We start from the raw sequence: 12,264 nt of genomic DNA on the forward strand, positions 1-12,264 counted from the left end.
TCAGCCTATGTAAACAAAGGCACGTTGAACACTAGTATGCTGCTGCTGATTCCGCGGTGGCCTAATGAAGCCGCCATTTATTCCATATCTTCCACGGTTGAACCGTGACATTTACCAAATTTACTGTGTTGCTGTTTCATTTTAAAGTACAGTTTCACATTCCGAATTGTGGCGCGCTGTGTTGTGAGCTGATCTGTGTTGGTTTCTGGGTTCTGTGTGAAGTCGCGTAGAAGACGACTGGGCGCGTTTGCCTATGCAGCACAGAAACATCACGGAGAGAGGTGGGGAATATGAATGTTTTGATAATGTCAGGCTCAGGGGCAGGGGAAATGATTTAGTGTCGCAAAAGCAGGTCAGCCAGGGCGATGGGGGGAAATGATAGGATTATCACAAAATGGCAGCTCCCTGATGCCTGTTTTCGCGTGCGTTTAATGGACGAAAACTCTGGTAAGGTCCATAGGAATTTTTTATAAAATCGAGCGACTTAGGTTTAAAAACACATGGCCGACCCGTAGGGGCAATACAAAATTTTGACCAAACCATTCCTTTAACAATGAAAACAAAGGCAGTTTTCTCTTGTTGTGGACACTTCCATTTCTCCAAGATTTTGTGTAAACGAACAAAAAAAATCACTTCTTCCTTCGAGCAGTTGGGTTTTTCACCCAAAGTCCTGTGATCCTCATACAGGTTAATTCCTTTTACCCAAGTTGTTTCAGGTAGGGTGGTGGTCCACCCTGTCCTATCAGAGTTCTGTATTTTTCGTTGCTTTCTCAGTCTTTATTAAAAGTGTTCATATCTCTTTGTGTATCGACTTTCATAGGATATTTGCCCATTCAGGTTTCTCAGGCTCCTGTACCCTAGATAACTTTCCCAGATTTTATTCACAATGCTTGTATTTTTATCGATCTTCCATTCATAGAGTATTTGCGCACACAGGTTTCTCAGGCTTCATTTAACCATGATAGCTTTCACAGCCACTAATCACTTTGTTCTTACCTTGTAACGGTAGGCTCACTGTCTGGTTTCTCAGACTCTCATTACCTCGTCGGCTTTCTCTGCAGCTACTAGTCTCCGTAGTTACAGTCCGATGTGTGCGGAGCTTGGGCTCTCTCTTTTGATCTGGTCTTGGCGTCTGTTAATGGCCCACTGTTAGGCAACGTTTGTATGTAGTACCCTATGGGAACACTACAAACAACTGTGACCACAGGTATAGGAAACCCAACCTTTGGTATAAGCTTGTACTACACAGTTTTGGTAGCGTGTTGAGCAGCCAGGCTTATCTCATTAGGGGTCAATGTGAGCTGTAGTGGAGTTACACAGAGATTTAAAGTTACATGTATTCAAATAAACTCTTACACTCAAGGTTTCTTGAATAAACAATTATTAATGTATTTATCAGTCAGTTAGAATAAGCCTTCTTCAGAAGGGAGCAATGTAATAGTAACACTCAAATACACTTCATGAAATACACACTCTTAATATCTCTAAATCAGTAGATACCCTTTTGGGATGGCCCACAGACACTACCTACACCTGCAGGTGACTTCAATTGCTAGGGTGCGGGGGACATTAATATATCACTGTTGCATTTAGGATCATATAGTAATAAGTCAAAGGAAAAGATTATTTAGAATAAACAAGAGACCACAAATATTCTGAAGCAGGCAAATACTTTCAGATCCCCCAATTAGAGTCATTCAGTGGAAGAGGCTAAGCCAATGTCAATAGGCAAAAGTCTATGTAAGCTGAAGCACTTCTTTGTAGGTAAGTATAAAGTCTTTGCACAATGTTTTCGAAGTCTTTTAAGAAAAGAAGAATCAAATGTAGGGCCACGAGCTCATTAGACTTGTGAGTAGTAGAAGATGCAAGCAACTCTACAGTAAGAGGTACGTTCTCTCAGACTTTTTACAGTACCTTTAAAATGAAGAAAAGATGCAGCAGATGACTCCTGTTCCTCTGCAGCTCTGCAGATCTTTACTGTTCCTGGGCCTCAGTCGTGGGGACAAGAGGGAGTATCTCGGGAGACTCCTGCACTGGGATGGTCAAAACTCGCAACCAGCAAACTTCACTTTCAGTGGCTGTTCAGTCTTTCAGCTCCACGCATCTACTGCAAATAGCAACACTGCGGTTCCTGGCTGTCGAGATGGACTTTTCTTGCTTCTGGTGTCCCGCACTCTGTTGAGGGGGCAGTCCTGCTTCCTGGGAGACCGGAGGATCTTCCTGGAGCTCTAGGCCAGTTTAAAAGCAACGCACACAATCTGGTGTTGCTCTCCCTGGCTATACCTTTTCCAGCAGCAACTCTGTGGAAATTCAACCAGCTCTGAGATGGATGTCAAGGTGGCTTATTTTGGAGTTGATTTGTCCCACCAACTCAAGGGGAGAAGTCGTCCTTGCAAGGGCTTCGCCGTCGATATGAATTTGGAGTTTCAGCACTGTAGCACGGCTTCACCGGGCAAACCAACGGTCCAGGAGTTGCAGCAGAAATCCTCTTAAAGTTCTTCTTCGGTTCCTTTGTCCAGTGTTCGACTCTGCCTTCCAAGCCAAAAGACTTGCCTTTTATTCAGTTCTCTCCCATTCATTCCAGCCTAGCTGTCAGTCACCCAGCAGTTCGGCTGTCCGTGCCGGGCAGTCAGCCAGCCAATCATCACAGAGTGCATTTGGGTTTGCTAGTAGACTAAGCACAGGGAGTTTCGGCCACCTCCCTTACTTCCTGCATACCCCATACATCCAGGAGCCAGAGGGGGGCTTCACTCGTGAATCCCGCCATAGGCAAAAAGGACAATGGGACCAAACCTGGTTTGGCCCGCACAGTAAATCTCAAGAAGGGCCTTTCCACAAAGAAATGGTGAAAAAACAAGACTGGGGCCATTTTGACAATAATGGCACCCTTGGGTGCTTTACTGCAGCTGCGAACGCAGCCCGCAGTAAATGCCCACCATGGTAGTTAAAACGAAACCACTGCCACCAGCCATTCAGTGAGAAAAGGGTAACATAAAAATGTTACATGAGAAGCTAGGCAAAGGGGATACTAGGTAGCCCCTCCAGAACCCTATTTTAAGATAGGGTGTACTGGGTCTAGAAAGTTACAAATGTAAGTAAAGTCAATTTCACTTTACTGCTCTTGGAAACAGTAGTTTTACCAAGAGAAGGTATTCAAACCTTCGGGAAATCTGAAAGACTTCTCTGTGCCACTGCATTGAAGGTGCTGTGTGACACAATGTAAAAGATGACGACTATGGAGTGTGTCAGACGCCACAACCAAAAGAAACTCAGTGTACAAAAATCACATAAAATATATGAGAGAGTGGGGAAAAAGGGTCTCACTCTTTCCAGGTTGAAAAAAATCAAGTGCTCAAAATCCTGCAAAGTTGCTGGGGGTCTCTAAGGTGGAGGGAATTGCCACATTTCTGAGAATTCTCCCCAACACCCACCACCGTTCATTCATGGTTGCACCACCAGATGAGATGCAGGTCTTCCGTCTTTTCTCCCTCTCCAACTTCGGGTCCTCAGTCAGGCAGAATGCCAACCCTCCACGTATGGCTAGCCGCTTGCTCACCCTCCTCGAGGCCACTGACTCTGCTGCCCAGCATTGCTCTAAGACCTCAATGATGTAGAACTGTTCTCTTTCATCCGTAGGAGTTTCCCCTCTCATGCACGTCACAGGAATAAACAGAATGGTGTCCTTCTCGGACTATGCCTTTCAACATTGCCTGTAGCCAATACATGAAAAGGAGGACCTTTTCGGAATGCATTAGTCTTTTCTACTGTATTTTGCACTGGGAATTCCGCTCTGGAATGGGAGTCTTTGTCCCGAACAGGAGGAACAAAACTACACTTTAGGGCACTAGAATAAGGGGACTACTGTACTGGTCAAGGTGAGTCAATTCTTCCCTGCTGCGTGCATGGGGGTTTGATTGGGGCGGTACCCTTCCGTCCTTGGTAAGGTTTCCACAAGCCTACAGGAGAGAACCCTGATCACCTGCGCTGGGTAAAAATATGTTTAGTACATTAGTGTCTGAATTCATAGCAATAGATGGGCTCTTAGTTATACACAAACAATTTTTATTCCTGTTGCCCACACGTGTTTTGACGCTCATCGGTCATTTTCAAGGCCAACTTAAATTGCAGAGTAAATTTCTTGCAGAGCTGTGTTGAGGATAGGACTATCTGGAAGTGGTCCTGTGGGCCTGATGGTTGGTCATGGGTTGCTCAGAAGGTTTCCTGGTAGTTTAGGTGGCTAATGTAGCCATTGCAGAGTCCTTCAGTGTGGTCTAACGAACACAGGGTTGGCCAGGTGTTCCCCCGTTGTGATATGTAATCCATAGATGGATAATGAAGCCCTAAGTCTTGAAAGGCCGAGTCAGGCCCATCTGTGAAGCCGTTAGGCTTGCACCGTCATTCCCAGTGAAGTCTCACTTGCCCAGACCCATAGGGGAGGGTCTTGCGTAGCAAGCCTACCTCCCTAGCCTCAAGATGAATTGTCCAGATTCATAACAGTACATTTTATATTAAAACCCTCCTCATATATACATTTTTGATATTAACATTATGTACATGAGCACTAATAAAGTGCTCCTAAAACACGTGTGCTTACTACAAATACATGTAGACATAACAAGTGTTCTCAACTGCACCTAGGAAACATTAGCCTATGACATGTGCTCCTAGAACATATGCACCTATGGCACACGCTACTACCACACAAGCTACTACCATACACACTTTACACACACTCCTACGGCACATGCCGCTACAATATGTGCTTCTTCAACACACACTCCTGTAATGCATGTTCCGATGTCAAGCACAGCTACTACACATGCGCCTACTACACCTAATATGCTCATTTATTTATTTGACACTTGTAAAGCGTATTTTACCTGTAGGTATCTGGGCACTGGACAGATATTTACAGACATAATTAACAGTTGCATAGAATTGAACAAACATATCATATAATTTAATGTAGGATTTACAATGTACAATATTTACAGGTCTAACTTGTAGTTACAGGAAGCAACAGGGGCTTTCTGCCGTAAAGATGTACTAGCGATTGAACGTGAAGAGCCAGATTTTAAGTTTCCTTCTGAAGGATACATGTGTTGGGTCACTATTTGACAGCTGTTACTGGGAAGCTACGTCCACCAGCCTTAGATTTTTTAAATTTGGGAACTTTGAGGAGATAGGTTGTGGATGCACGTGTGTGTTTCATGGTTTGTTCAGGGGTAAGGAGGGTGGCCAGATATCTAGGTGCAGTATTTATAAGGCCTTTGTGTGTGGTTGCCAGGATTTTGAATCTAATTCTGTCTTGAATAGGTAGCCAGTGCACTTTGCGTCTTGTTTCTTGAGTAATTTGGACAATATGAGGGCGCTTGCTAAGATTAGACAGCTCTCCTGTGTGAGGTAGGGTCTGCAGGCATTAATAAGCTTGGCTGTATAGGAAGCTGACGTTATAGTAGCATTAACTTGTCTAACTAAGGTTAATGAAGGGTCAAAGTATACCCCCAAGGTTTTGACCTCCTTTGAGACAGTGATGGTGTTCCCATCTATTGTAAAAGCTTTGTATTTTCTGTCTAGTTTTTTTAAGCAGGTGTGAGTACCGACTATCAGAAGCTCGGTCATGTCATCGTTTAGTCAGAGTTCATTCTGGGCCATCCACGTTTGGATGATCAAGTAGATGTTTTTGAGAGTGCCTTTATCTTTGTTGTAGTTTCCAGAGAGGTGCAGTGGGATCTGCGCGTCATTCGAGTAGTTAGTGTATGACACTCCAAGTACGTCTAATCGATCAAAGAGAAGCTTGTTGAAGATGTTGTATAACGTGGGTGGCATGCAGGATCCTTGGGGCACTCCACAGAGCACAGCAGCACTTGCTAGATTAGAGAAGACTCTCATGGTATGTCCTGAGAGGAAGGATTCAATCTAAGTATTGGCTTTGGAGAAGAAGTTGGCGGCGCAGGCTAGGTGATGGCACATCATTTTATGATTCACTAAATCAAAGGCCGCTGAGAGGTGTAGAAGTAGTAACAGCACTAGGTTGCTGTTGTCAATGATAGAGTCCATCTGGTTTTTCAAGTCTAAGAGCACGGTTTCAGCACCATGTCTGGGTCTGAAACCAGATTGGCGCAAGCCCAGTAAATTGTTTGTTTCCAAGTGCTCTTGGATCTGTAGTTATGCTACATGGTCTAGTGTTTTCAAGAGGAATGGGGCCATGGAAATGGGACAGTATGATATGGCATTTATAACGTGCCTATACACAAGTGCTTTGCAGTAGTTCATAGGGATATTAGGGTCTAGTTTTTTTTTTTAAGGAGATGGAGGACCCAGGCAGCTTTTAGGTTCTTGGGGACCGTGCTTTCAGCTTTTCAGTCTTAGGTTGGAATGGAATGGCGTTAGATATCATGTCTCAAGTTATACGAAGGGTCTCAGGTTTGGTATTAGAAGCATTGAGATATCAAATCTCATGCTGTAGGAAGTGACGCAGGATTGGAATGGGAAGGAGTTGGCTATCACATATGCTATAGGAAGAGGCCAGGTTTGGTATTAGGAGCATTAAGATATCACATCTCATGCTATAGGAAGGGTCACAGGATTGGAATTGGAAGGAGTTGGATATCAAATCTCATGTTATAGGAAGAGTCTCAGGTTTGATATTAGAGGCATTGAGATATCACATCTCATGCTACCGGAAGGGTCTCAGGATTGGAATGGGAAGGAGTTGGATATCACATCTCATGTTATAGGAAGGGTCTCACGTTTGGTATTAGAAGCACCGAGATATCAAATCTCATCCTTTAGGAAGGGACTCAGGATTGGAATGGGAAGGAGTTGAATATCACATATCTTGTTATAGGAAGGGTCTCAGGTTTGGTAGTAGAAGCATTGAGATATCAAATATCATGCTATAGGAAGGGATGCAGGATTGGAATGGGAACGAGTTGGATATCACATCTCATGCTAAAGGAATGGTCTCAGGTTTGGTATTAGAAGCATCGAGATATCACATCTCATGGTATAGGAAGGGTCTCAGGATTGGAATGGGAAGGAGTTGGATATCACATCTCATGCTAAAGGAATGGTCTCAGGTTTGGTATTAGAAGCATCGAGATATCACATCTCATGGTATAGGAAGGGTCTCAGGATTGGAATGGGAAGGAGTTGAATATCACATATCTTGTTATAGGAAGGGTCTCAGGTTTGGTAGTAGAAGCATTGAGATATCAAATATCATGCTATAGGAAGGGACGCAGGATTGGAATGGGAACGAGTTGGATATCACATCTCATGCTAAAGGAATGGTCTCAGGTTTGGTATTAGAAGCATCGAGATATCACATCTCATGCTATAGGAAGGGTCACAGGATTGGAATTGGAAGGAGTTGGATATCAAATCTCATGTTATAGGAAGAGTTTCAGGTTTGATATTGTTAAGACGGATTTCTGAACTCTGTCCTGGCGGCGCAGAAGTTCAGAAGGCCAACCTAATTACTTGGAACAGGGTAACCTCTGGACAAGCCAGACCAATCAGGGTAGCGATCGCGGCGGTCAAGACTAGGTCTCAAGAGGGGTGAGGGTGACTGAAAGCCCGCTATGAGAACACAAAGCAAGGACACTTACAAACTACTCCAAACAGGTGTTATATTAAAAATATATACACATTTATTCCAAGGCCTTTAAAACAATGACCGTAGCAAGAAATAACAATACAACTCTAGTAAACTAACACATACCATACCAATACACTATATATACAAATACAAACAAGTCTCAAGCGTTAGATGCACGAAATGTGTAGTCCCCCTAAAAGGGAAGGAAAACAGGCAGTGCGAAATAATGCTTAGACCCAGTCCGCCTTCAGAGGCACCTAACTAAAAGGAAGTCCAAGCCCTACGAAGAGTGGAGCCTTGCGCTCAAAAGTACCTGCACACGCTGGTGCCAACGGGCAAAAAGGGGAGTCTCTTCGAGGGAATCAGGCAGTTCAGTTCGGTGCACAAATGAAGAAGAACAGAGTTCCGTGACTCAAGCGCAGCCTCCACTGTGGGCAGAAGCAGAGCGCGAGTGCGGAAAGGCGTGCTGTTTTGACACAGCGGGGAAAAGCTATGGGCTCCTGCAGGAGGGCGACCAGTTCCTAGCTATGCTACTCACCGGTCCACGATGCAAGCAGACCCAGGCTTCTCCGCGTCAGTTTCAGTCGCTGGTAGGTTCAGGAGAGCAGGGGACGTCTCGTCGTGGTGTAGATTCTGCAGCAGCAGAGTTGAGTTAAAGATGTCCCAAACGAAGGGAACCCGCACAGTTTGTTACCACAGCAGGGCAACGGAGCGGCCGTGTGTATCTCAGTCAAATGTACACTACTCACTTCAGACCTGGGAACGCCAAGTGTACGAATCGTGTGAGAGTGACCAGGACTAGAAATACAACACAACCTGGTGGCGGTTACAGAGCAAGACTCCTGTGTAGGCTGGTCAGTCTGCTGGATGGCCCAGAGACACTTCCGAAGGCTTACGTGCAGGAGATGGTGAAGATGCCGAGAATAGCTGTCCCCGCTATTCCAAGGGTCGAAGTACCAGTACAGGCCTTCTGGTTCGATCAGAGGTAAAAAGGGTTTCACAAGGTGACAGCAGTGCAGAGGAGCAGTCCTTCAGCGGGTCACCAGCGATTCCTCGGTTCAGCCTCTTGGTTGCAGGATACTTGGCTCCTGTATTCCTTCGTTCGTGAGAACTCAGGAGATCGACATGGTAGTGGTGTTTCCAGCCCCCTCTTATCCACGGTTCCCTTCGCGCCAAAACGGAGGGGACCCAATGGGAGATCCGCTCATCAACACTCACACCATACGTGGACCTATCACGGACCACGGTGGTCCCAGGCATTCACAACACCCTAGACTCTCTGGCACCCAGGATGTGTATTGGGACCAGACATCCCAGCCCACATCCTGGAGGCACACACAAGGCCTGTAGAAGCCCGCGAAAGCATCAGTGTTTCGCGGGAAAGTACATGCCCAAATAAGGAAGGCCCCGGGTCGGCTCGACCTGGGGAAGGTGAAGGGAGCAAGACGGTCAGTGGACAGGACAAAGGAGTCTCGTGGTCTGGCCATTTAGGGAGCCAGGCCACCATTTTGGACTAAGCGCGAGAAACGCGCTTAAAACGCCAAAAGGAGCTCAAAACACAAGAAACGATCGCTGCCACCATTCCCGTCCGTGATTTACTTGCACCGATCAGTTACAATCCAGAAAGAGTATCTAGGGCCTGTAGAAGGCTAGAGACCCAAGAGAGCAGTAACTTAGCTTACAGTGCCCTCTTGTGTCATGTTGCACGAAAGCCGCAACATGATAAAAGAAACTACGGAAAACAGCGTTTCCCGGTACTGGCTGTCTTAAGGTTATGTCAGTTTACCCGTAAGAATGGAGCGAAAACCCAGAGGAGTGCGGCAGAAGGCTGCACTTCTCTGGCAAAGTCTAGATCATGGTGAAAACAACAGCAAAAAGTTTAGGGGTTGCCACATGGAAGGAAAATTACCCACAATTATGAAATCTTTCCTAACACTCGCCCCTCCCGGACTATGGACAGGGGGAACTAATCCACCCCTGGATGAGTCTCTTGTTCAGGTCGGTTAAACATTCTGGACAACCCATCAGCATTGCTATGTTGGACACCTGGCCTATGCTCAATAGTGAAGTCGAAGCCCTGTAGACTTATGGACCACCTAAGCAACTTTGGATTCTCCCCCTTCATGTTCATTAGCCACTTTAAAGGCTTATGGTCAGTTTGCACAGTGAAGTGGGTCCCATAGAGGTAGGGCCTCAGCTTCCGTAGGGCCCACACAACAGAGAAACATTCTTTCTCTACCGTGGACCATCTGAGCTCTCTGTCCTTAAGCTGGCGACTAATAAAACCAATAGGGTGTTCCTTACCCTTCTCATCTACTTGGGATAGTACAGCTTCTATCCCAGTGTCAGAGGCGTCCGTCTGCACGATAAAAGGTCTTTGATAATCAGGGGCCCTGAGGAAAGGAGCCTGGCACAAGGAGTCTTTTAAGCCATTGAAGGCCTTCTCACACTCGTCGGTCCAAGTTACTTTCTTGGGTTTCTTCGGAGTGGTGAGGGCAGTCAGAGGGGCAGCTATGGTGCCATAGTCTGCCACGAAGTTGCGGTAATACCCCGTGAGTCCTAAGAAGGCTCTCACTTGGGTCTGTGTAGTGGGGGTAGGCCAGTCTTGTACTGCTTGTACTTTACTGGGAAGAGGCTGTATCCTCCCTCCACCTACTTCATTTCCAAGGTAAACCACTGAGCCTTGTCCAATCTGGCATTTACTAGCCTTTATGGTCAAGTGTGCTTTCTGAAGAGCCTGGAGCACAATCCCGAGGTGTTTCACATGGTCTTCCCAGGTGGCACTGAAAACTGCTATATCATCCAGATATGCAAGACAGAATTCGTCCAACCCATTCAAAACATGATTCACAAGCCTCTGGAAAGTGGCAGGTGCATTTTTCAACCCGAACGGCATTACCCTGAATTGGTAAAGGCCGTCTGGAGTAGAAAACGCTGTCTTCTCCTTGGCATGTTCTGCTAAAGCTATTTGCCAATAGCCAGCAGTGAGGTCAAACGTGCTGAGGTACTTGGAGGCACCCAAGGTATCCACCAGCTCATCTGTTCGAGGCAAGGGGTGTGCATCTGTCTTGGTGACAGCATTCAGAGCCCTGTAATCCACGCAGAACCTCAATTCAGAAGTGCCTGCCTTTGGAACCAAAACCACAGGGCTGGACCAAGGACTACTAGAGGGTTCAATCACCCCAAGGTCTAACATCTTGTTGACCTTGGTCTTAATATAAGACCATACTTTGTCTGACATCCTGTATCCCCTACTTTTGGTAGGTACACTGTCTCCTGTGTCTATGTTATGTTTGCACCAAGGTGTCAAACGAGGTGACTGTGAAAACAGGGGGGAAAACTGCCTAAGCAAACTTTTCACCTCAGCCTGCTGATCAGAAGTCAGGTGAGGGGCCACTCGGACACCCTCAAAGGAGCTATCTGAAGGACCGCTTTGGAACAGGTCAGGGAGAGGTTCAGACTCCTCTTCCTCAACATCTGAAGCCAGTAGCAGTGCTGCGATTTCGACTCTTGGGACGAAAGCCTTCGGCCTATTTACGTGAAACACTTTTGGAGCCTGTCCAGGCCTTCCAAGGTCCACTAAATAGTTAACCTCACCCAGGGGCTCCACCACTGTGTAAGGGCCTGACCATTTGTCCTGTAAAGCTCGAGGCCTTATAGGATTCATGATCTGGACTTGCTGACCAGGTGTAAACTTGATGAGGGAAGCTTTACTGGTCGTACCAATGTTTCACCAGCGCTTGTCCTGCCTTCAAATTATCACTAGCCAAGCCCATCAGAAGTACCATCCGTTTTCTGAGCCCCAGCACATAATCTACTAGGTTGGTAGTAACAGGGGGAGTGGGCATCTCCCATCCCTCTTTGACTATGGCTAAGGGTCCCCGTACAGGATGACCGAACAGAAGTTCGAAGGGGCTGAAGCCAACACCCTCCTGTGGTACCTCTCCGTAGGCAAACAGTAAGCATGGTAAAAGAAGATCCCATTTTCTTCTCTGAGGTTCTTCCAGAGCCCCAATCATGCTCTTTAACGTTCTGTTGAAACGTTCCACCAGACCATTGGTCTGGGGGTGGTATGCAGAAGAGAACTTGTAGGTGACCCCACATTCTTTCCACATAGGCTGCATATACTTTGACATAAATTTGCTGCCACGATCCGACACAACTTCTTTAGGGAAGCCAACCCTGGTAAATATGCCAAGTAACGCTTTTGAACTGACTTGGCAGTTACAGTTTTCAATGGGATGGCCTCAGGATATCTGGTTGCATGGTCGACCAGCACCAGGATAAACATATTGCCTGAGGATGTTTGCGGGTCAAGGGGACCAACGATGTCGATCCCTACCCTTTCGAATGGTACTCCCACAACGGGGAGTGGTACCAATGGAGCTTGGATTGTCGAGCCAACCTTACCAGATAACTGGCAGGAGGCACAACTCCTGCAGTGACTTTCTACTTGCACCCCCATCTTGGGCCAGTAGAAGTGCATGGATAACCTTTGCTTGGTCCTCTTAATACCAAGGTGACCAGCAAGGGGCACTTCATGCGCCAACTGCAGGAGGAAGGGCCTAACAGCAAGGGGAACCACCAACCTCCTATGGTCTCCTTCTGTAGATTCTGTGGGCTCACTATACAGGAGTCCTGATGAGGGAGGTTATGAATGG

General features: G+C 46.4%; 1 protein-coding gene across 1 annotated transcript in view; it reads left to right on the forward strand.

The window, feature by feature from the left end:
• The window catches only part of DICER1 (dicer 1, ribonuclease III), a 2,611,056-nt gene that overhangs the window by 2,004,521 nt on the left and 594,271 nt on the right, over positions 1–12,264 (forward strand). The window lies entirely within an intron of this gene.

Source organism: Ambystoma mexicanum, chromosome 14 (genome assembly GCF_040938575.1).
Source record: "Ambystoma mexicanum isolate Mex_15411 chromosome 14, UKY_AmexF1_1, whole genome shotgun sequence".
Taxonomy (NCBI): domain Eukaryota; kingdom Metazoa; phylum Chordata; class Amphibia; order Caudata; family Ambystomatidae; genus Ambystoma; species Ambystoma mexicanum.